This window comes from Halictus rubicundus, chromosome 6 (genome assembly GCF_050948215.1).
Source record: "Halictus rubicundus isolate RS-2024b chromosome 6, iyHalRubi1_principal, whole genome shotgun sequence".
Classification (NCBI taxonomy): Eukaryota; Metazoa; Arthropoda; class Insecta; order Hymenoptera; family Halictidae; genus Halictus; species Halictus rubicundus.
Genome location: NC_135154.1, coordinates 9,472,708 through 9,499,068, shown reverse-complemented (window position 1 = coordinate 9,499,068; position 26,361 = coordinate 9,472,708). Strand labels below are relative to the sequence as shown.

The 26,361-nt window shown below is 46.3% G+C and overlaps 1 protein-coding gene across 1 annotated transcript in view; it reads left to right on the top strand.

Annotated features, from left to right (window-relative positions):
• Mbo (nuclear pore complex protein Nup88) overlaps positions 1 to 26,361 on the top strand; it is a 73,541-nt gene that overhangs the window by 18,165 nt on the left and 29,015 nt on the right. The gene's annotated exons all lie outside the window — the stretch shown is intronic.

Below are 26,361 nucleotides of genomic sequence, written 5' to 3'. Positions count from 1 at the left end.
TTCCGGGGGCGGCGACGGCGGCGGCCGCTCGCTCGCGCGTTTTCCGGCTTCCGTCCGGCTTCTTCTCCCGCGTCTTATTGCGCTTTTGTTTCCTTCTGCCCGCTGACAATAAGTTGAGTAATAAATGGACGACGTGACACCGGGAACTTGCGAAATTACGGACAGTTTGCTTCACTTTCGCGACGCGCCGTGCTGCGCCGCGACGCGCAACACCAACACCAGCTTTCTCTCTCTCCCTCTCTCTCTCTCTCTCTGTCTCGCTCCCTTTTACCCCCTTGCACACTTTTACTGGGAAAGTAATTAAATGCCCGTGAAGTTTCGCGAAATAGTGTCTGAGAGCTCGCGAATAGTCACGTTTCGCATACTGTAGACCAGTTTCGTATATAATTCATGGCGAACGGTGCTCGAGCGCACGTCAAATTTCGGCGCCCGCTTAATATTCATCAAAATGAGCGAAAACACCGTGCACCACCGTCCGTCATCCGAAAATTATTTACTGTCCAATTCTAATGTATACTAATGAGCGGCCCGCTAGATTTCGCCGCGAATTAGTCCTTGGCGCTAGAAAAATCTCGAATCTCGATGGTTTCGGTTTCAATTTCGTTCCTCGTCCATCTTTAATCGAACGTTCATAATGGACTTCAAAAATGTAATATCATCCCTGTATTCAATGTCCATTCTTCCTGAATCGTTCAATGAAATTGTATCTTCAATTGTATCTTTCGGTATAAAAAATCTAGTCTGTTATGCCTGTTAGAAAATCTTGCTGTATGATTTTCTTCGTGGCTACAATGATTAAAACTTCTCTAGAAGTAAAGAAGCAATAGTAAAATGTACGTTATACGTATGCTTGTACTTAAACGCAGAAAGACTGACGAAAAATACAATGAGAACAGAATTTTCTTTCTTCCTCGGAAGAAAGGAGTACCATTGTTACTTAAGAGATTTTCCTGAAAATCTCCGCCCCAAGTCTGACTCAACATACCAAGACGTTAAACTTCAGTGTAAAAAATTCTGACGAACATTCCCACGCCCTCATACTCCTAAAGATAAGCACACCTTCTGAATCGTTCAGAAACAATCCAACAAAACATCAATGCAAATGAACATATTCTACCTCAAGACCAAAATCTGAGGATTTCCCCACGCGATAGCCGGGATCCTCGGCGTGTTCTCGTCGTAATGATTGCAGAGAGGAGTCTGCAGGTGGGTTTGGTCAGGGGGCGGTCTCATCCGCATAATATCGATATATCATCCGCATCCAAATAGCGCACAAAGAAAATCCAAGCAGCCGCAATGCTGATTCTCCGGGTCCGGGGTTAGCAGCAGCAGCAACGTTGGAGAGAGACGGCCTGTACCCGAAAGTTGGTGCGCATGTATCCTTAATTCCTTAACGAATCCAGGGTAGCCACTCGATGACTGGCCGATCCCCGGCGTAGGAGGATGACGTCGGAAGGGTTTGGAGGGGGTTGGATCTCCTCGGTTATAGCCGCTATGAGAAAATAGGAAAAGCTCCTCGCGGGCCGGCCGGACCGGCGCGATGGACTTTGTGGGTGGAACCAGTTCGAATCCCCGGATGCCTCGACGGTGGGTTCAGCATGCCCAACCCCCTCATCCTCCCAGAAGCAAGGGGTAGGTGTGCGGAACTAGCTTCCACCCTCTCTACCGAGCACGCCGCGTTGGAACAACCGGTGTTGGCGAGAGAGGTGCGTCTCTCCTCCTCGCCATCCACCCACCGGCCTCGCGTTCTTCCTTTCCCTCTGTTCCCTCTGTGTCTCTCCCGTGTCCTCTCTCGGCGTGTTCCCCTTCGAGCCTCACCAGGCAGGAGACCGGGAACCAGTCCGCGAGGCGCTGCCACGTTTTGTACGACTCGGCGCAATCCACTTGCGAGACATACTATGTAACGCACATGCACTGGAGGGGGTGGATTTAGTATATCGGCACGCTGCTCCGACGATGACCGATTTCTTCTGCGAATTTTTTCTTCCACCGGCTCGTTAGAATCCTCTGCTTGATTAGGGGATGCGTGGGCACTCTTGTATCGACTGATCGTGCTACGTCACAAATAGCTACAGTAAACCCTGAAATAACGCCGGTACCGCAGAGCCAAAATTACAATTTAATTTAGCTTTATCTGATTTCTACTGATTTTGAGTTTCTTCTAACGCGCAGCAAAAATTCCGATTCGATTTGTACCACATTTGATTTAGTTTTATCCGATTCGTACTTATTCCGAGTTTCCTGTAACGCGGAGCAAAAATTGCAAATTTGTGTCAAATTTGAATTAATTTAGGCGAAAATAGATACTTTACATTCCTCTTTTCTTTCTCGGTTTCATCCTGACATAGAGCAAAATTCTCAAGGGAGTCTTCTAATCTAAAACATCCTTTTGTCCTGCTTGGGAATTTTTTTAAAGAAATCGGACGACTGTTTTGAATTGAAGTTTGGCCCACATATTTTCTATTATTTAAACTATAGCATAGAATTTTCTGAGGTCGAAATACTTAAAATTATATGAGTTTTAGTTTCTGGAAGAGAGTATATAAAAACAACTAGGATTATTAACAGAGGATTATTTTGCAGTCTATTAAAAAATTCTTAGCCAATGGTCATAAACTTTCAAGAATCAAGAAATAATCGCCGGTAGTGATAATACGTTAATATTGATGAAAAGTACATCGAGAATGACAGTAGGGAAGAGACAATTATCATAGAATCCGACCAAAATCTGTAAGATGGACGCAAGCCGAGCTCGCGAGCAAAGTAAGCGGGCAACTGCACCGGTGTAGATGGTAGCAGGGTAGCAAATGGGATCTTTGTCGGCGTGCACGATCGCGCGGGCACGTATTTACGTGAATGAGGAGCAAAAGCATGAAGAACGGCGGAGGACATCGGGGAACAGCCCCTCTCCCGGTGTTCTCCGCGTCTCTTTCACCTTCTCGGCTATTCTACTGGCTCACCTAGAACGCGCGGAACAGCGTCAAGAGGGTGCGCGGCGGTGTGGTGCAGGGACACGACGACGACGGGGTTGTTCCGGGGGAAGAAAAGATAGAGATGGCCGATAAGGGGATGAGCGGGGGGTTTGATGGTGGCGCGGGCGAGATGGTGCGGGGCGGGGGTTGGAAGAGCCAGGCCGAGTCGACACAGCCGTAATGATTTTGTTTTAAGGGCGTGTTTAATTATGAATCCGCATCCGGTTGAGGCTCCACCCCCCTTTGCACGGTGCCCACCAGCACTGCAACCGACTCCGAAAGGGTGGGGGTTGTGCCGAGCCACCGTTGCGGGGGTGGAAACGACCAGAAGAGTGAGAGAAAGAGGGTAAGAGAGAGAGAGAGAGAGAGAGAGAGAGAGAGAGAGAGAGAGAAGCAGTGTGCTTTCGCGGTGGCAACTAGGTGGCCCTCTTTCGGCCTTAATTGCAGCGTATATTATCCATGCGGTATTTCTAATTACTTATTTTTGCTCGACCGGCCACTCGCTCGGATAACTCTAATATCTTTGGCAGCCAGGCTGCACGCATTTAATTGGTGCGTAACGAGCCGGCAGAGACTCCACTCGAGGCCACCCAACAACCACCCCCGTCTACGCCACCCCTTAACCGCCACAATAAGCCGACGTCGGGATTCTACTTTGAGAGATTGACGCCAAAAGCCGCGCCGATTTCATGGCTGCGAGTGTCAACGAGATCGAAACGCTATCCTGGGATCTTGAATGTACGGGCTAAATGGCAGACAGAGTGCCACCCTGTCTTTTCTCGTCGCCGATTATACGATTCTCCTGCTATGAACTCTTTAAGGGTGTCTCTCTGCTTTGTCGATAGGGTTGATGTCCATGATGTAGGTAAATAAGGGTTGTTTTGGAACGATTTAGGGTGTACTCGATAGGGGTAGTTTTTCAAGGATGGACAAGCAGGGATAGAATCTGCGAGACTGAGAAAATGCTAGCAGGTTAAGATACATGTGCTGGATAATGGAACTAGAAATTTTATTCTTATTATTACACTGATCTTCATGCATTTATACAGGACAAGGTCTATATTAGCAACAATGAATAATATTTCTATTTTTCAGCAGTTTATTATTCAGTTAAAGTTAAGTATTGAAGTTGTATATCTTTCTAATAAGATCATTTCCAAAATTGTTCTATGCTATCGAGAATCTCCTAAAGAACTTTCTCTAACTTCAGTCTTCCAAGTCTCCCGAAGAACATCCCCCAGTAGAGCTTCTGCTACTAGCATCAAAATTTTCTGTGGACCACAAGCAACGACCTAGCCCGGACCTAAGCAACTTCCGCGGAATCCTAGAAGAGCCAGAAAAATCTACACAAATGAAGGCTCGCGCTAGTCTGGGAATCTCGAGGAGTATGCAACGGCGAGGTTCATCGGGGGGTGGCGACGACGGCTGCGGCTGCGGGTTCTTGAGGAGGTACAAAATGAAACTGAAGCGGCCCGGAGATCAAGAAGCGGTGCAGCTTGCAGGATACTCGTTATCGCGATTACGTGTTCACCGGGCGTGTTGGTTGGGCGGCCATTATCTGCGTGGTACGCGACAACGGTGGCCCAAGAGCAGACTGATGTCTCCTTTCGTGTTTGGCTCCGCAGAAAGATGTTCTCGCGTCGGAAATCACGCTCTTCTTTCAAGCCGAAAGAGCCACTGAATGGCACCGGAGAGAGAGGAGAGAGAGAGAGAGAGAGAGAGAGAGAGCGTACACCAGCAGAATTCCGACTGGCTTAATCCTCTCCTTCTCGACGCACGACACAAGGAGGGCACCGCCTCGTTGATCTCACCGGCGCGAACTCTGCATCGCTAAAGAGAGAAAGAGAGAGAGAGAAAAGAAAGAAAGAGTGAGACCAAGAAAATGTGGCGAGAGAGCCAGGAAAGAGAGAGAGAGAAAAGAGAGGAGAACGATGATCTCTCGCGAGCCACGGGCCCGGTGAATGAAATGCCCCGTTGTGAGACGCGGCAGGAGAGAGGCAACGTTTTGCGGCCGCTTTTGAGGAGGTTAACCGAGGGCTCCGCTCGGATTAATTTCAACCATGCCAAGCGTTCGTAACAGCCGTCAGAGCGATAAACCTTTCGCGCATCGCTCCACCCAGTCTATAGGCAGTCAGGAACGAGACCAGCGTCTCGTGTTCACGCTTCTTTCGAGCCGCGAGCAGCCTCTTTCCCGACGCCGTTGTCTCGCCGAGAGAAACACTCCTTGGAAACCTGATTCATTTACCACCTTTGACGGCCGACCCCCCTTCCCGACCACCCCTCCTCTTATCGGTGTCCTCTGGGGCCAGGTCCAGGCTAAAATGTCCTGCAAGTTAAGGTACTGAGGACTCGAAGCCTCCACGAAGTCTTCACGACCTCCATGGTCTTCAAGATTTGTTTTCAGGAATGGTAAACTTTGGAAAACTTGATACATTTTACAATTTTGGAAGGTAGCAGAGCTAGTCAAGTACACAACGCTGTCTTAAATTTAAGGTGCACCCTTCACCCTGATGTTCTCCCTCAGTCCTCCTCATTGATGTCTTCTAGAAACTGGGTAATCCAGAACGCCCAACAAGTTCACTTACAGAGGTTTCAAGCCCTCGGAATCTTCAGTATCCTCAAATCCTCAGAGTCTTCAAAATGAGTTCACAGGTGAGATGCATAGTGTTCCAAAGTGCACCTTGATGTCCTCTCTAAATTTTTTCGACGACGTCTTCTGAACCAAAAATCTGAATCTGCCTCAAAATCCTGCAACTACCTGACGAATCCTGACGATTTCGTACCGAAACTGGAGACAGCAGAAGAGATCAGAAAAAGTGTCCAGATAGTCAACCCAAAGATTCTGTATCGCTGACTATGTCTGAGCCAAAAGTCGCAGCAAATTGGAGAGGGAATTCCCCAAACTCCTGTATCTATGACGTTTCTATCGTCTCCAAGTCAAAACTAGGGCCAATAGAGAAGATCAAAGAGAGCGTGCAGAACTCCGATCGCTAAAAAATCGGATTTACCGTTGGAAGAAAGGATTCTTGCTGGGGCAGGCGGGTCCGGGGGCAAAATCCCGCCACCTAGGCAGTGGTGTGCACAAGCTTAAGCCCGTACGTAAATGCGCGGCGGTCGGAGAACTCCGAGGCACACATAGACCGTGGGTGGATGGGCGGTTGGGTGGTGGAATTTGCTCTGTGGAACGAACAGAAGAGAGAAAGAGAATCCGAGGGAGATCGTCGAGAGTCACATGCATGGGCCGAAGAAAGAGCGGGGAGGCAGACAAGAGGTGGGGGGTTGGTCGACCGAGGCTGTCCGCAATTAAAATAATTCCCTTTCTGCTTGCAGCCGAGCGGAAAGAACTTACCAGCACCCTCTCGCGGGTACCCCCGGGGTGCTACCCTCTTCCTCTTTCTTCCTCGGGCCGGCAACATCCACTTCCTCTTATTCCCTCCTCGCCCGCCACCCTCTATCTCTCTCTCCCTTCTCGTCCCACAGCACCCCTCTCTCTCTCTCTCTCTCTCTCTCTCTCTGCTAGCCCTGGTAAGCATAGCTATTTTAATTGTGTCGTCCTCCGGCAGGATGACCAGTCCGCACGGGACGGTGCGGAATGAACGCACCCTCTACCCAGCCGCGGACCCGCAGAACACGAAAACCTCGAGTATGTGGCCACGTTACTATGCTTTACTCGCGAGAATTACTGGCGGCCGCCGGGGGTGATTGCATCACGGGGGAAGTGGACAATGAAAGACCGGCACAATCTTCCGGGCTCATCGGAATAGACGATTTTTGAGCAGATTTCGCCGTGGGTGAATTTTAACGATCGCTTCTTCATCAACCCTTCCGTCGAATGAGGCCTGAAGACGTAATCTTACCTTGACCAGTCTGGAGATTGTAAAACGCGGTGAATCCTTTGGAGCCTAGTCTACACATAGCTCGAGGTCTCTGACATAATTTTTCTAGAAAGAGTTATGTGGAAGGATAGGGCTAATGCGAGCTTGACCCTTCGCGCTATGATTTTCTTACAAAACTGATGAATTAGATGACTTACATTTGATTTATTGAAATAGGGGTAAACAAAATTAACACATTGTTTCAGTATTTAAAGATTCCTCTTGGCTGCCCCATCTTCTCAGCTCGATTCTTAGCTAGGTTGCGAAAATCCTTCAATAACTTCGGGAAGTTACATTCTTCTGGCACCTCAAATCGTCGAAGCCCTCCATGAGATGCTTCACAGAAATTTTTCCGCTATCCAAACTCGAAGCTGCCACCATAGCTCCAAGACCCCGTAAAACTTTAGCCTCCTTCAGGAGACTTCAACAAGGCAAGACTGCATTCAAATAATTCACACATCACGGTGCCCCAAGCACTCTTAAATCCCTACCTACCAAGAGGCAGTCCCTTTACAGCAACATCGGACAAAGTCCAGCAATTCTCAGGAAACAGGCCGAGGATATGGCACCTGCCTCAATCGCAAATAACCTGTCCTCCCTCTAGTGTCCTAACCACCTTCTTGCTCCCTTGGAACTCGTGATCTTCCGAAAACACCGCTAGCTTGACCGTTTGCTGGTTGAGCGATACCCCTCGGACGATTAGAGTCGTTCCAAATGTGTGGCCTCTGCGGTGTCTTTGCCTTGTTGCTTGGAGATGCTGGGCCACAGGAAGTTTTCTGAGCTTGTTCGATGTCTTGTCAAAAGGTTTATAGGATTTCCGTTGATATTAATCGAACTGCGCTATCCGATTTAGAAAGCTGTCTTCCTGCATGAGTTTTTGGTAAGTGTATGTCTCTTTCGTTTTGCTAGAATATCTTGCGAATGATCCATTTGAACATATGACAGCTGAATGGGCCCTAAACGTTCGTTCGCGAAGGATTAAGCCGGAAAATTAGTAAGACTGCAAGAGCATCGAGATGACGCCCTCGAATAAGATTTGCCAGGTGGTCGGGGGTGGTTAGCTGGATAAGAGAATAAGGTGAAAAACGAGCGGGTTGAACGAGGGTCGAGCTGTCGGTGGCCGAGAGAGTGCAGAGCGGTTGAAAGAATATAACCGGAAGTGGCTTGGGCGGCGTAGGGAGAGAGCCCAGGCCATGCAGGCTCTGGGTGCGGGTTGCAGTTTTCAAGCGTCCGCTTCCGGCCAGGCCTGAAAAGGACGCGGTCGGCTTCATTGTTAAACGGCGAAGCCGACGTCGTTGCTAGTTACCGTCGGGGCTAGCACCGCTGCCGGCGATGACGCAATTACCCGCCGCGGGAAAATAATTAATAACAATTAATCTCTCGTGTATGGCAGCGGCTGGTGGTTCTGCTCTGATGCTGGGTGTGGAGGAGGACACGGGTGGTGCGGGTACGGCGCGGGTGCGGGTGCGGCAGGAACGCGGAGGAGGCGCTATACTGCCCGCCCAGTAATTATGCTCGGATTATAAAGGTCGAGAGCCACCGCGAGTACTGAAGGGCTGTTCACTCGAACTGTTCACTTGGCATTTACACTTGCGGAACACCCTGAATCGCTCGAGGCCCCTTCCGCATTTCACCCTGCCACCCCCCTCTACACCCCTCTCTCACTCTCTCTCTCTCTCTTTCTCTCTCTCTTGACGGTTTTTTACCCTGCCATCCCCGTGCCACGGTCTCCTCCACCATCATCGTACTTCTTGCTTCCTACGCCGCACAGGACTGCCTAGCTGTTAGCCTACCTTTTACACCGCGGAAACAATGAACGCTCTGCCCCTTTTCTGTTCCCAACACCCCCCTTTAACCATCGAGGACCTTCCGGTCTTCGGGAGCGAACTTTTTGAGAATCGACCACCCCTGCGCCAAAAGCTTTGTCCACCCCTCGCGCCACCCCACGACATTGTGCCCCGAAAAATATCGCGCGGACCAAGATAACCGTTTGATCCTTCGGTGTTCAGAGAGAACGCCATAAAGGAAGATTCATGGGATCGGAGAACTTCTACTGGTCCCGTGGTTTGTAACGAAGCTGGGGGTCCACGGTGTCGTTGATCATTGGTGGACCGAGGATTTTAGGCATTTGGGGCGAGCGGGATGCGGATCTTTCTGCAAGATAAAAGTCGTTTTCCTTCCTCCAATAACTCTAATAAGGTGAAAATAATGCGTCGCTATTGGTCGAGCTTTTTAATCTTTCCAACTGTATTTCATCTACTAATTTTGCCCAAAAGTGTAGCTCTATAGTTCTTGAGTCATGTAGAATTGAAACACACATTAAAATTAAATTTGTAGACTTGGATTCTATAAATATATTTTGTGAAGTTCTTAAGTATTAATGTTAAGCAGTACTAGAAGATACGGAGCGTCCAAGTTGAGTTGAAATGATGAGTATAGTAAGATTAATGGGCTTAGGGTATGTAGGTAAATCCAACGTTGTGTAATTGTTGTACATTAAAATTAGGTAGTGGTAGAAAAGTCAGAGCGTTCAAGTTGAAATAAAATAGATTGAATTAAAGTGCTCTGCAGGTAAAATTAGATTAATAGATTTAGGGTATATGAACCCCCGTTTTGTGTAGTTACCGAGTATAAAAATTAGGAATTAGTAGTGGTAGAGTCCTAATAGCATTGGAACGCATCGTACTGAAGTATAAAATTAGATTAATGAATTCGGGTTCCAAAAATCCGAAATTTCGGGTCACCACTGGCCCCGGTGGACTCCACCGTAGAACACGGTTCTGTTACGTCTATTCGGATTGGTCAATTATGGTTATGAAGCGAGCAGGCGCGAAATTAATTGTAAACTACACCGGGGCACAGCTATTGCAACGTTAACGCGTAACGGTGAACTGGCGGAACATATCGAGCTGATCGTAAACAGCGTCAACGTTTTGCGGTTGCATTAATTCTTGGCAAATATGCATTCTCTCTCTGTCTCTCTCACTCTCTCTCTCTTTCTCCCTGTACCGTTCCTCTATCCGTCTCTCTCGCTAACTGTTGTCGTAACCTCTGTATAGCCGACACACGCTCGGATCTAGAGCTCCGGACATTTGCGGCTGGTAATGATTATTATGCCCGTGTAACTCATGTCCGTCGCCTTCATCCTCATCCTCATTCTCGGCTATTCCTCTGCGGCCCCTATACAAGCGTTAATTCCATGCCGGAACAAAAATTTACGCGACGTTAACGCGCACGCTTGTTGAATCCTGCTCTTTACTGCCCGGAGCAGATGTTCTTCTGATAACTTTTTGGGGATGGTCCTCGACATTATTCGCGTACAAGCAAAAACAATATTTTAATATCCTCTCCTGCCCGAATTCGGCTCTGTCCCTGAAAAAGAAGAAAATCTCCCACACAAAAATACAAACTGATCAAACCTGATCCAAGCATCCCACAAATTCATAAATTTTCAAACTTGTCGACCCGCAAGTTATCAGAATAATCTCCGAAAGTACAATAAATTTCTTAATGCGTTTAAAATTGATTTTTATCGGCCCTCATTAATCCCTTGAACAATCCTCTTAACCTCTTGTTCTACGATTCATTTCTCACCTGATATTAAGACGTATCCGTCCCGAATAATTTCACAGAAGAAACCGAAAATTTTCATTATGGAAGAAAGAAACTTACGAGAAAGAAAACACAATCATGCTCATGTTTAGGGGGTTCTCTTTGGGTGGGGGAAAAAAAGCTTGAGTAAAATCAGTGAAAAATTCTGTGGAGATCACTGAAGCTCGGCAAGAAGGAGAGACACACCTGGACCTAGACGAAACGGAGCGTCTCCGAGCGTGATTCGTTCGCAGGAACGAAGGTTGCCTCGAATAAAAAATTCGAGAAGCTCGAGTCCTCCCCAATCGTCGCTTTATACTCGGGGGCTTAGATTAAGTCCGCTAAGAAAAATCTATCCGACCCCCCGTTACGGGGCGCTGGAAAAAAGAAAGCCAGCAATATGGCCGTTGTCCCGGGCCGAATCTCTCACGAGCGATATCCCAGTTCTACGAGAGGGATAGTCAGCCCGAGGGTCCAAGAAGGAAACGAGGGGTCGGTGGAGTAGGAGGGGGAGGTGGTGGAGGAGGACGGTCGGGCGACGAACCTAGGGGGACGTTCTCTTCCATACGTAGGTAACTCAATTTAGATCGAGTGGCGGACATTTGTTACCGTGACTCGGCTCCACGGTACATCCTGTCCCGAGGCACCGGCCGTTTTTATTTCCTATTATTTATCTGGATAAATAAGTCAGCCTCCGCGGCCGGACCCTCCATTATCGGCGCTCGAGTCCGCTCGAGACTTATCGATGAATTATTTGAACTGATAACTCTCAGATTAGCTCGTGCGTCCCTCTTCTTCACCTTTTTGCTCATCTTTGTTCAATCCTTACAATTAACTTGGAAACTTTTTATTTTGTATAAAGATTTCGGTTTAGACAATTTTTATTTAGATTCCTTGTCTTGCACTTGGGTTAGAGGATTTATATTCAGGTTCTTTGGCACTTGGCTGAGACAATTTTTATTTTGAATAAAAATCCACAGTGTGCTCGCGATTTACATTTTTAGAACGTGGTCTTTAAAGGGTACAATTTTCGTGTATGTCTTTGGCGAATTTTTTCGAGATAACAGAGGGAGGGATCGAAGTCTGGTTGGCCAGAAAACGGAGTAGATAGGTATATTTAGAGGCTCGGATCTTTGATAAGAAACTGCATTGTGATTCCGCTCACCTACCGGCTGCTAACGATCCTCGACTCGCGCCGAGCGAACAGACCCTTCTCTTTCTCTCTGTCTCCCTCTCTCTCCTCCCTTCTTCACCAGCCCTTTCCCAGTCGATCTTTCTCTCTCGTTCTCCCGTCCCGGGGAACCCTCGTTCTCATTTCTCTCGACTTCTTAGCCAATACCCCACAATTAGCTTATCCTGTTAAACTCCGACCTCTCGTGCCTCGTTGAATTCGTTAAAATTAACCTTTCTGGCAGACACCAGGTTCGACGTAAACCGCAACGACGTTTCGGCAGCCGGCACTTATTTCGCCTCCCGTTCCTACGGGAAGAGTGCTAACGACGACGATGCTAACTCAGGAACGGACGACTCCACCCGTTGCCGAAAAAGAGTCGCATTTTTGCCATAGTCGCCTCCGTTCCTCGAATAATTGATCCACGAAGCAGCTCACCGGCCGGGCTCCAATTTAACTCGTTGCGGACACTCGAAGACCAAATTTCGTGTTTCTATGCCACTGTAAATTCTATGCGCTTCTGACTGAAAAATTCGTCTTATTAGAATTATTATTTAGAGAAAAATCTTCAAATGGAAAATATTTCTCTGACTCCAAATTGTTCTGAGCGCCTCCTGTAAGTCAAATTAATTCGTGAGTCAATTTTTACGAAGTGTAGTAGATTTCAGGTTCCAGCATCATTAGGAATCATTGCAGTTCGATTTCTTTTTCCGCGTGGGAAAGGGAACAGTTCGATAAGATGTCGCGGACACGGAGTAATAGCGGTGGAAAATCATTTTTCTTCGGGGATCCGGCAGTCGATAATTCAAAGCAGTAAGAAGACAGCGACAGAAACGTATCAATTCGTGTGTAGACGTGCACACGCGTGTATATCCAGAGCGTTCTCCCCGGTGATCCGGCGGCGATGGCCCGCCAAATCCCTATAGAGTTTCACAGCCAGCCCTGGCGGTGCGGCTTCCATGTAGGAACCCATTATCAAAATGGGCTCATTTCTTTCTCGGCCCTGTCTCCACCCTCTTATTGGAATTTTCTTTCCTGTCCGCAGTTATTCCCTGTTCGCGCGAATCTCTGAAGAATTAGGTTGATCAATCGTCCTATTAATAATGGAGGAACAGGCGAGGCTCCTTCCTCTGCCGATTGCGGCCAATAATGGGCCCAGTAAATTCACGGTTTCACGGCCGATAAAGCGAAAAATCCGAGATTATTCGAAGGAAATATCTTTCCCCGAACAACCAGAAATATACGACTGATGACGGTACACGACAGACATAGTCTCTCAACGATGGTCACTGCATGCTTGTCTCAAAAATAGTATACTTTGCAATTTATTAAAACAATGATCCTAGTTTCATTCTTGCGTGGAATAAAACAGGAAGAGTCCCTACTAATTTCCTAGAAGGGAATCAAAATTGTATTAGGTGATAATTCGGTTTACCGTATCTCTACACTCGTTGCCATTTTATTCCAACTTAACAATACAGGAACAATATTCGTACTTAACAGATTTTTTTGGTTACGAGTATGACAATTAAGCTAGTCGCTAAATTGAAAGCTATTTTGACATTTCTTCGAGTCGAGTGTGGTGATCGAAGGGATCAGGGTAAAGGCAGAAGCACAAACTTTCGGGAAGGAAAGAAAATTGTTTGACGCAGCGTGGTAATTCAGTTTGTGGAATAATGGATCATTGCCCCGGCCGTAAGGCGCCGGTCAGTCCTTCATAAAGCATTCCAGCATCGTTCCGACAATCCCACAGGAATCCAGCCACCCCCTCGGCCTTCCACCCTTGATGGTGGTCCCTCTGCCGACAAAAGACCCGGCTTCGGGATCGACGGACTCGAATGTTCCGTTTGAGCAGCGTCCTTTTTGTTGATAGCGTTTTCCTGTATCTTCACCACACGAAAATAACACGCTTCAACCCTTCTTGTTACCCCCACGAGACTTCAAAAGAGCACACACACACACACACAACGATCAAAATTGATTAGATAACGTAAAATGTATTAAACATTCCGGTTTCTTGTGCAGTTCTTGCGATGCAGTTAAAATTGGGTAACTATTCAATCGAGAGGATCGTGTAACAAACGGTTGAAAAATTATTTGAACATTTTAATTACAGGACGCTGTGGTAGAAAATTATTTGGAGCACAGTTCCACCCCATTTTACTGATTTAATATATTACTTTCTGACATACTCTCTTATTAAATTCCTCTGATATTTCTCTGTGCAATTTACTTCTACGCTGACCATACAACCCCTACACGAAGATATATGATCACTTGACTACAGATTTTATGCGTACCAAAAACAAGTGAAACGCTGAAATTTAAAACAGTAGAGAGACTAAAAAAAATTTAAGAAGAATTAAAAAATTCAGAACTTAAGACAGATTCAAATATTAAGAATCTAAGAACATCGATGTTTTCAAAAATAATGAATTTGTATTTGGTTCAAGAAAATGGAAGGAAGACTCGGGAAAGGTTCAGTATCACTTTGTGCCTCTTTTGAGGGTTTCCGATCGTGGTGGGAAGTTAGGGTGGCGAATATTGGGGGTATCGAGTGCCAGGCTCCGGAAGGAGATCCTCTTTAAAGCGATTTCGGTGTCTTGACAGAAGGTAAAACGAAGGTAGCCCGATTACGGGACGTTCGAAGAGATATAGCCACTCGCTGGCCACTACACGACCGATCGAGGGTTGTTCCTGCCCCCGAACTCCTGAATAGCCTTCGAACCGTAACCCTCGTGGCCCCAACCCCATCATTCCAGATGCAACAGGTGATCCTTTCTCGATATCGGCCCCATATGCCGTGTTGCATCGTCTCCTCGATAGCTCTCGCCCAACGACCAATTCGCGCTCCCTTGCGTTCCCGTTTATTCCCGCTTTTCTTTTTTTTTTTCTCAGCGGAGCACCGGCTTGAATTTCAAATCGGGCTTTTCATTCGCATATTAGACGGGAATACCGCGGGATACTTTCCGCATTCAGTGCTCGCTTTACTAGAGATTTTCCATGAACCTCTGATCTGAATATCATGTGGTGCATTGCGATTCAAACATTTCTGGGAGGGTCTGAACATTTACAGAACTCTGAATCAATCTATCTACAATTATACTTAAAAGATTACACAGACGAAATGAATTTTTGCAGTAGAATTTGTTGCACATCGATGTACAATTTGTGATTATGTTTGCATTAAGGTATAGAAATTTTTTTCTGTAAAATGTGTGAATCGAAATTGTTTTAATTGAAGTATATGGTGTCGACGATAGATTTTGAAGGGTTAATTTAATTTTAGCGAGTTGTCAATTTTGTACTGGAGGCTATTGAAAATGATTGTGTTCTTGAAATTAGCCAGGCTTTCTCTTTGTAATTCCTCCTTCGACTCGTTCTATATCTTGACGAGGAAACGAGACTGCCCTCCATAGTCATCGGTCTATGTCACGAACACAACCCTTTCCAGCCACCCTAACTCGGAGATCGAATCGAGGACGTTTGAATTAAAGATGGAAACGATAAACCCCGGAGCAAGAAGAGAAAGAGGAGACTCGGGACTCGGCTGGTGATAACAGATTAAAATTAACAAAGCACAGAGACTCCCCAATTATAAATACATTACTGAACACAAAAATAAAAAATTCGCAAAATCCGTAAAAGAAACTAAAATAGATCTGCTCACAATTAAAAACACAGTTCGATATGTTCCTTCTAACTTTCTGGAATTAAATCTGGAGTCGTTCTTCGAAATGCGGCTTCAGTAGTTCCAAGAATTTTATGAATATATGACGGAACTTTTTCTGTAGAATTGAGACAATTTCTGTGAAAGACAGATTAGAAACTTTTCGTACGATCGAAGCGAACCGAAAGAAAGGGCGCCACTAGAAACCGTGATTTATATCCGGAGGAATCAAGGGCTGTTTCCCGAAGTCTGTTTCCGATACGGGGAGTCATTAATATTTTAATGCGGCTGCCATTCGGCCGCGGAGCAAGAAAAGAGAGCCGAGATATCCTCGTGGAATCGAGATCTCAATAATTACGTCAGTCGCAGGCGCGCCCTGCTTTTGATTCATAGCACAACAGAACCCTGGGACCGGCATAGGGGGACGAAGAAACCGTCTTTGGATAATCGGAATTCAATTAAACCATTAGCATCCGCTCCGTGGGGGAAAGAGCCAGACCTCTCTGTTACAGGACAGGAAATTCTTCAAAACCTTCATTACTAAACTAACCGAGCATCGGAAGCGATTAGTATGTATTTATGAAAAGTGCAAGTCTGAATTAATTTCACCGAGCTCTGTGACACAACGATACACAAATCGATACAAATATTTCTTTCTTTCGTTTTGATCGACCTGTGGAAAAATTTATAAAATTTGAGGAACGCTCGAGTGTAATTATGGCCAATTATCAATTTCACCAACGTAAACAATTTAACAACATTGAACAAATTATAATTCACATCTAGAAGTTCCGCAGCTACATTTTTATACGAGAAGCGATCAATAGTGAAAATTTGCACGAAAAATGCAGCTTCTGCACAAGTATCTTGTCTTTCCTTGCGATGAATCGTCTCGGATCGTCAGATTAGAGTCCCGATCCGTTCGATTCGTCAAGCCAGCTGGCTTCAGCCCCTAAAATTGCGCAAAATGGAGGAGACCTGACACGCTGTCCCGGGGAATATTTTTCTGCGGCCACGCGCGTGTTTATACGTTTCCGTGGCTGTTGGGGGAGCAACGTTTCGGCAAGCATCAATATACAGAGCACGGAATTCCAGGGTGGAGAGGACGAGACGGGACGAGACGGTCGCCGAAACTGATACACCGAAAGACAAAGGGTGGCGGAGGAGGGTGGAGCAGGAGGCGGGGGTGGAAAGGGGGTAGGGAGGGGGCCACCGAGGAGAAAGACATCCAGAGCGAGGGTGTATCTTGCCAGCCACCATACATCATGCTTGATGTCGGATCCGATTCTCATATTGTACCTCCATACGTGGATAGATAGATTTCTGTCCCGTGGTTTGACGAGCCCAGAACGCATTCACGCATTCAGCACGAGCCTCCGCGTGTAATAGATTGCCCGGACGCGAATCGAAGATGGTTTTTGCTGTCGCTTGACCGATGAGCCGAGTCATCTGTCCGGCTTACCGATTGGATGACTGCTGGACTCCTCTGGGAATGATTACATTGCTTGATTTTAACAAAATAAAAATCGTCTGTACTCATTTCTAGATACGGGGGCTACATGTACTTCTTTTCCCAGTAATTTTAAAGCGTCGAAAACCACACAACGGTATTTACAAATTCTCTAAATATTTTCACGATTTTGCATAAGTGCATCAAATCCGCGAATTTTGTGTTTTAATATTGGAGTTCTCGGGTGTAGCCCTATTTTCCGAGGTTCTCGGGTATTCATCGATTCCCGAGGAAATTCTGTGGCCCGTGGAACGGCGCGGTATTAAGGAGTCCATTACGCAGTGGCGGGAAATCATGTCGTTATAGGTTGCGAAAAGACGGCCGCATTTTCCGAGCCATAAAAATCGGATATTGCGAGAATTATTCAGGATAATTTAAATTGAGACGCTGGTTCCAGCACGGCGCTGGATTTCCCGCGGAACGCGCGCCAGGAAAACAAGGATATAAATTATGTACAGATAGGTGGCGTAATTTAAATCACGGCTCCCGCGCCGATACCGCAATTTCGGGGCCGTCTGTACGCGTCGTAAAATTCAAATCGACCCGTGTGTTAGGCGAAACCGCCCTTCTCGACGAACTGACTATAAAACGATGCTCTCAGTCGTTTGATAAATGAACCGTCGGGTAAACTTTCATTTAAACTACTGCTGAACGAATCGACTGATGGAGAAACAATTTTTCCCGTCCTTAAACATTTTTGAGGCTGTAAGCGGTATCAGATCTTGAATCGGACATCATAGTGTTCACTGTCGGGCTCGAACACTTTTTCAATGATTTTCCTCTTCGGTGGAGCTTGTTACGAATTGTTGGAAAAAGATTCGTCAGAGATTTGTAGGTTTTAACATGTTGTACAGGATTTTCAGTTTGTTGCAATAAATATAAGGACTTGACAAATTTTATGCTTTTAATAGTCTTTCGTAAAACCTTATTACAAATATTACAGTGGTATGTAATAAGCGAGAAGCTGCCTAAGAAAATAATTCAGTAGTAAAGGCGCACGCCTGACCTATTATTGATCTGTTTCACTTGTAAATGTGATTTTTCTCATGAAAACGTGGACCACAGTCACAGAAAATCATCCAAGGATAATTATAATTCAATGAACCATCACAACGACGTATCATCGTTCAATCTGCTCAATTCTATTAAGAGAAAGTTTGAGGGAACGATTTTGGCTGACCTATTATCGATTTTCTTCACTTGCAAAAGTGATTTTCCCAAGGAAATGTCTTCCAGCGTGGTAGAAAATATTTCAAGGATGTTTAGAATGTAATGAATGATCGGAATGATGCGTCAGCATTGAGCCAACTCGATTTTTAAATAAACAAGATTAAGGGAAGGATTTTGTCTGACGTGTTATCGATCTTCTTCGCTTGCCACGGTGGTATTTTAACCCGTTTCGCCAGAAAATAATCCAAGGATATTTAGGATTGAATGGAGCATCGAAACGATGCATCACCGATGGAGGAATCGATATCGAAGCGAGAAAGTGTGGAATGTCGACAAGAAAACAGGAAGGGGATAAAGTCCACCACAAGGGAGCAGTTTGAGAACCCCGATGGTGCAGCCGAAGCGGGCCGAAGTTAGGATATGTCTTTGATTAACGACCGCGACACTGGGTATATATATATATATATATAAAGGGAGAGAGAGAAAGTACGTACCGATCAAAGCCCTCAGACGCACTCGGTAGCACCCCGCTAACAATAAGAAATATCGCCGTGGGTAATTTATTATCGATAGCAAAAAGCGTCAGTGGCGCATCCGCCGGGACGCAGGGCGCCACTGTCTGCAACCGAACGGTCTCACCGTCCACGGTATTACGGATGGCTCCTATTTATTAAGTGTATGACGATCTTCTGTTCGCCATTCGTCTCCTTCTCTTCGAATCCGATCCGTAACCCCTTCAAAACCCTGCTTAAAAATCTCCAACGACGCTCCCACTTCCAACCTCAACCACTGATACGAGATGTATCATCTTGTACCCTTTTAAAATATCATTCCGAACCTCTGGCATCTTCAAGAATAATTGTGGACCTCGTATCATATGTGGTCGTTATTCTTGTAATTTCTGCACATTTGCTCAATATTTGTGCCACTCAATTTCGTCACAAAATGGAATGTACCTCCAGAGTCTCCGAATGGTATACTGTATCGTATGACTTAAAATAGCAAAATAAAATTAATTTCACTGTCTTTAAGTAATTTGCAATATCGTGAACGCCCTCGAACCCCTTGCTGCTTTATCAGAAACGATGTGAAAAGAAGAATCCTTTGACACAGCTCGCAAACATCTGCAGCTCGCAGATCAATTTCTCCCAATAGCCGAGGTCCCGAAGCATTTCCAACACGATCGCAATTACCCACCCCCCGCGCACGTTAAATTCCGCGGCAGCGGCACGACACACGTTCTCCCGCGACAGCATTCAAACCATCTCGAATTTAAATAAATCCACCGCGAGGCATTCTGTGCCCGATAAGGTTCCATCCGTCAACAGGATATTACGTTTCCCGGTAAACCAATGATATATCAGTCTCCCCTAGCAAAGACATCCCGCCCCCGCCCCCGCAGCCGACTCCCGGGTCCACGGGTGACGTGCCTTCAACCTTCCTCTGGAATCCCAAAGAAACCGGGAACCGCGCGCGCGCGGGGTTACATATCGCGGAGAATTTATATTTTAAATCGAGTCGCATTAGGATGGGGTCGCGTTTAGATGTCTCCGTTCTCTCCCCTCCGCCCCCCGGCCCCCTCGCGCAAACGGAAGAGAATGCACGCGCTTGGTTTCCGCATCAGACGCCTGTAATAACGTAATAAATAGACAGTTTACAAGCGACGGCCACCGTCGGCGCATTCTTGCCGAGAGGGGGCATTATGCTTAATGTTTGACGCCGCTTCCCTTTAACAACCGTGACACAGGCCACCCCACCCCCCGCCCTTAACACGTGTGCTACCCCCCCCCCCCCGTTCTCTGTCTCTCTCTTTCTCGCCTCGCGTTGCCTTTTGTGTTTGGACTTCGGATTGCCGAGCGCCGAGACGTTGGATGACTCGTTTAATCGCTCTCAATGCCCGCTCTCCGTTGTCTTCGCAACGAGCTGCAAAAAGCGCGAGTGTGGTCAGAGCCCGCGGTCCCATTATTCAACCCCTAACTGCACTGTCTTCGCGAAATTTTTGTTGCAAAGTATCGGGTCGTAACGATAACGCTTGCGCATTTTTAGCAATAGCTATAACCATTTCCAAACGATAACATCTTTATAATTGCAATAGTAATTGTGTAATAAAAAAATATGAAATTGTTCACTTGACCGGCCATGGTAGATTCAGTGAGGGGGGTACATTTGATAAAACATTTCAGCAAGGGAGGTGAACGGCGAAAAAAAAATAGGTGAAGACAAATTCATAGGAACTGTTATAATTGTTTAATCAATCGGTGAACCAGTACACCGGAACGGCAATTTTCGCCACCGTCGGGGCGGTTTCGCAGAAAAGGAGCGTTTCACAGGGAAGGAAATGAGTACGCGCGCAGGAATGCCAATCGCAGCGGCTGTTTAGGCCATAGGTAATATTAAAGCGTGTTTTTAATTACTTCTGGAATGTCGTAACCGGTGGAAAAGTGAACGGGGACGCAGGCGGGTGACCGTCGCGGACGCGGGATGCACGCGATGCGTGTTGCACCACTGAAAAATCGTTGTCCGCGTAAACGCACGGCCCGTTAAGTACGGCCTACGCTGAAAAATAACCCGGCAAATTGAATGGAGGCGACGCAGCCTGTGGGAAAAAGGGGTGCGGGGCCCGCCAGACGATGTAAAGAGGGTGAGTTCTGATGGTCGGAATAAAAATTCGGCGAGGTTGCCGACGACGAGACATTGTACTTGTCACCCCACCGCGATTCGGGCTTTTATAAGCGGACCGTGAGCCTTTTGTGGCCGAAAAATACGCTGGTCTGGATGTTGCTTGCTGATCGATGCCCACCACCATCTTTGACTAGAAATTCCCCCACCATGCGACCGTCGTTTGCCGCGGAATCTCTCGTCGTCATCGTCATTCTCCACTCCAATCAGCGGCCCTGCTAAAAATTCTCCACAATATCCTTTTATCATCCCACGAAATATTTATTCACAGTACACAGATCCTGTGATTAAATGTCTGGGGTGCTTATAAGCGACTAAAATAACATAAATCATATAATTTCATGTTCTTTTTTATGTCTAACGCGAGAAAATATATGTTCGTTAATGTAATATGCTGAGCAATCTTTATGCAGAATAAAGATACAAGACCCGCATAGAATCCAGTGTCTTCAACAAATTTAATAAATGAAGATTGACGCGTCGACGAGTCTTGAATGAATCTTGAATAGTCACCTAATAATTTTTGTCGTTAATGTATAAAATCCGCAACCTAGTTATCGCAATGTGTTCTATATTTATAGCTCCGATTTATACTTTTTTGCCCATCAGTGAAATGTTCTGTAATATTTGAGCGCATTTGTTATTTTCGTGGATTGATTCTTCTCCGAGCCGAAAAATAATCGACGCGGCGTCACAGTCGAAAATGATTGATGACGCGTTCGTTCCCGCTGCGTCGGCAGGCGGCAACTTTTGCGCCGGGATTTCAGACAACTATCTTTTTGTCCTTATGAAACATTTATGACGCTCCGGAGCTGCGTAACTTCCAGCTTAAAGTGCGCCTCGTACGTTTTTCTTTGGCTTGTTTCTCGATACGGGTCGCAACTTCCCTCTCGTTCCTTTTTCACCACGGTTATAAGAGTTTTACCGCGGCCCACGACCGTCCCGGAATTCGTTACTGGAACTGATTAAAAGTTGTCACCGGTATAAGCTGCTTGAGAAACAAGTTTTGCAAACATTTACATAGGAAAACTCCCGGCTAGTCAATTAGGTGGGGCCAAGTTAACGCAGCTCAACGGGGCTCGTCCGTCTCTATGCAACCGTAATTTCATCGCTTAATCAACGAATTCGATCGGATCCTTGCTAAATCCCTGACACAACCCGCGGAAACATGTTGTCGCTACTATTCAGCTGGAAATCATTTCAATTCGCTCGAGGACCTCCATTCTCTGCAATCATCGGGACATCTTCAAAGCTCTGGGGATCCTTGAAAAGAAATAACAAAGTTCCTTGAAGCTCTGTCAATCTCTCAAAAGAAAAAATATACTGGTCCTACATTCCTCGAGCCTAAACACCCATTGCTCGAGGATCTTCATTCTCTGAGATCGCCAGGACACCCTGAAGACTCTGACGATGCTCTGAAGCCCCGAAAATGAATACATTAACAGTTCTATATTCTTCGGGGCCAAAGGGTCTTTTTAACTATCAGGAAGATCTCTGGACTCTGGTCACGGTTAGAGAACAAGAAATCCTTGGATCACCTAACCTCACCTGTTTTCGAAACTCTAAGGGCCTCCAAGGACGTTGAGTGTCCACGGAAGACTACAACGGACAGAAACATTAATAAAACAATTTGGAACCTTTCGGAAGCTAGTACAAGTTGTCGCAGAAAGTTCGCCGTCGTTCGATAGAGGTGCAAAGTCGAGCCGATCCTCTCGCGGAGTCATGCTCGCAAGCCGTCAGTGACACAACTCTCGGAAGCTTACCTGTTACATCCAGCCCCGAAATTAACGCGGTTGTAGCGTGAAGAATACGCTTGTATCTGCTGGCAGATGCACACCGGCGTGAGCGCGGGCGCGCGCGCGCAACGGAACTCGCGAGATATTTTACAATTACTGCGAAATCCATTAAGGCGAACCGAAACAGCTCCGCGGCGGAGTTCCATCGCGCGCGTACGTGTGGCTGCGCAGATATTCCGGATGCGACGAGAAGTTCTTGCGAAGTTATACGGGGCTCGCTCCTCTCTTCGTCCTCTCTCCAGGCAGGGCTAAGTCCCGCCTCGGGAAACACGCCCCGAGTAACGCGCGTTATTTATTTATTTATTTCGAGCCGCAACGGACGCCTCCATGAATCCCATTTTGCGGTTCACTGCTCCGCGCGCGCTCTCGCAGCAACCGGCGAATCTGCGCCCGGCCTCCTCGTACGTTCTCCTCGAATTACACCGTCCATGTTACTTCTTTTCAGGGCACTCTGCCCTCATCGAATCGCCCTCCACTTGCTCCCACAATCCCGCTAATTAAAGGACCACGCCGTACAACGTATTACAAAAACGAGTAACAAAATCCCGGCGAACGTGGACTCGAAGGAAATCGCCGATAGAGGGCATACCCGTCGTTGGTATTGTACTCTCACTGTGTGATCTTTTGTGTCGATCAAACGTCTCTTTTTCCACGCGTCGTTTCACCGACAGTAAGTTTCACCTTTTGGCAATTTAATGAAAATCATTTTTATTACCACGCACGAGTTTTTGCATTTTACATGACTTTAACAGTCGGGTTACTTCATCCGTAATTAAGCATTACAAGCATTTCGATTGGTTAATACACAAGAAATTGCCCAAGACATTAATTCAGTATCTAATGCAGTTTGTCTGATTTATCACTGATCTGTTCCACTTGTAAATGCGTTTTCCCAAAGGGAGCGTGCTCTAGAGCCACAGAAAATGTTCCAGGGACATTCAGAATTCACTGAACTATTACAACGATGCACCACAGCTGCAGAAAATTGATTTCAGAAGAAGAAAATTTGAGGGAAAGGGTGTGTCTGACATATTATCGATCTGTATCACTCGCAAATATGATTTTTCCAAAAGAAACGTATTTCAAGAATGTTCGGAGTGCAATGAAGTATCAGAACGATGTACCCCAGTTGAACAAAAGTGATTTCACAATGAGAAAATTTAAGGGAAACTGTTTGCCTGACCTATTATTGGTCTGTATCACTCGTAAATGTGATTTTTCCCAAAGGAGACGTATTTCGGCTGGAACAAAAAATGTTCTGGGAACGTTTCGAATGCAATGAATCGCCAGGAAGATGCCTCGCACTTAAACAAAGACAATTCCGGAAACTCCAGTCTAACGCGTCGTTAAAAAAACGTAAGGAACCGTTGAAAAGCTTGAAAAAGCGTACTAGAGGGACTGTTCTCGCTTGTATCCGAACGAATAGCTCAAGTAGAAGTTGGCTCCGCAGTCGGCCGGTATTTAAGTCGCCTTGTACGATATCTGGCCAACGCACCATTCATCTGTGAGTACACGCGGCCACGTTAGTCGTAGTCGCAGACACACATTTCGCGAGCGGTGGCCCCACGGTGCTCGACAACGAGTTTATCTCTGTATCTTTCGGATGTTAGACGACCCTTGGTATTTCCTGCAGTTAGTTTCCAGGGCGCGACTCCGTGTGATTTCGAAGGGTGCGTGTTTCAGGCCCATGTTTCCTTGTAATACATGCTCAGGTAGGCACGTGCACAACCGTACGTTCCAACGGCGGAAGACCGGAACACCGGAGCGGCCGTGTACACGTACGCTTGGATAGAGTTCCCCTGAATCTGGCAATTTCATAACCGGGAGTTAAAACCGCAGCACGAATGTCGTATCTTACCCCCAGAGAAACGCCTCCGTCCCCTAGCCGGAGAGAGAGAGAGAGAGAGAGACTTTCAGCCCGCTTTTCCAGCCGCCCTGGTTATTATTAACAGCCCAAGTTTCATTTTAGATATCTGGCCGTGAGTGATTCTCACTGCTCCTGCAACCAGTGCTTCCGCGTTGGTTTTACGGTTTGTGTCACTGACTTCGCGCCTTGTTCACCTGGAATTGCTATTTCTTTTTTTTTTTTTTTTTTTTTGAGAACGCTTCCCCAGTCACGTGACTGCTGCATCGTTAGTTTATCCGAACTGCGCTCGGATTGGAATAGTTTTATTCGACACAATCTAGCTCCCCTTTTTCACCATCTCAATTCCGAGTTCAATGATTGAATAAATGTCTAGTACTGATAGCTTTGTCAAAGTAATTTCTGCATCACGTTGGCACTCATTACACGGATAAGTCCATTTTAGAAAATTTGTAACAGGCGCCTTCTTTCCAGTTATTCATTCAATTCCATTGTATGAATTTTATGAATTTCCATGCGTTTATGATGCGAAGCTATTATGGAAATAATAATTGAGAGTTGAAGAAACTGTAAAATCGCAATAACCAAGAAATATTGCTGCCTATTGCAGCTAGGGTTTGGGTTTGAGGGGACGGTATGACTGTCACGGAATCATATAGCAGGTTCGAGGAAATAGGAGTAGACGCAGCCAGCCTGGTCACGTCCCTGCGTGTGTTCCTAATAACGAAGAAGGATTAAAACTTGGCTGGGTAGTATTTTAATTCCCAACCGTTATCGCCCCGGTAGCCCAGGGTCAGTAGCAAAAGATACATGTAAGTTGACCCCGCCCTCGAGACCTCTCTGGACGCTTATGAATATTAATTTCGCCCCGTTACCCCCGCCCACAGAGCCACCCCCCTTCCCACCCCCCTAACCGAAAACAGACCCGACAGGAACAAATTAGATCTTTCCTTCCATACATTTCCCTTTTATTCGTTGCGGTTCCTCCTGGACCGGTCGGAATTCTTCCCCATTCAAAGCCACGTGCCTCTGACGTGACGCGGCTTGCTAATCGAAATGCCCGTTACCGACTAATTGAAATATAGAGAGCACGATGCGCAAAAATTCTTGCAAAATTGTGGACATCTTTCAGCAATCAGATTGTGGATTTTCATACATTTATAAGATACAAACAGCAGATATTTATGTAAAATTAATATTTTTGGCATTATTTGCGAGGTACTGGGACCAAATAAAAATTGATTTCTTCCTTCAATAATATTAATTTAATCTTTAATCTTTCTACTATTTCTTGTTTCAAAACATAAAATAGGCAATGGAAGAATGCAAGAAAATGGGGCACACGGTTTCCAAATTAATTTCTCCTGCCTTATGCATCTGAAACGCAAAAGAGTGACAAAACAGTCCAAAGTCACAAGTCCAAAGTCCAAGTCCAAGTCTCTTCTTGTAAAAGAGTCCAAAGAGTATTACAAACAAATTTTTCCTGAACTTAAATCTTTCCAAACTTGCACAAAATAATTCTAATCGTAGAAGAAACGATGATAGTGAATGGTGGAAACGATGGGAGCACAGTGGAGCAACGATTGAGACATAGTGGAGGAACGATTGAGTCTTCGATGGATGAACGATAGTCCAAACATTATTAATCGAGTGGTTGAGTGGTGACGTTGCGGTAGGTGGGCCACGAGGACTGTCTCGAAGACAGGGGCCAAAGGTGGATGAGCTGGCAGTTCCTGGCGGTATACAATTAGTCGTCGAGTATTAATCCTGGCCGGTAGCCGTTGCCCCGACAGGATATTATGGTCCCGCAGGCAGTAACAATGAGGATTATATGGGGAAAACGCTTCGATAGCGTTTCTAATAGAAGCTGTGTGTGCCCCTTGCCCGTCCTTGCGCCTCCGCCGAAGGTAGTTACAGGGTGCGGCTGTTCCCGTAAACGTTCGCCCATGGACTGACTTAACTTGGCCTGGCAATAATAAAATGATATAGGAGGCGAAATATGCATTTAAATTATCGCTCCGCGATAATAATTTGCATACCACCGCGCGGCACCTCGCCGCCAC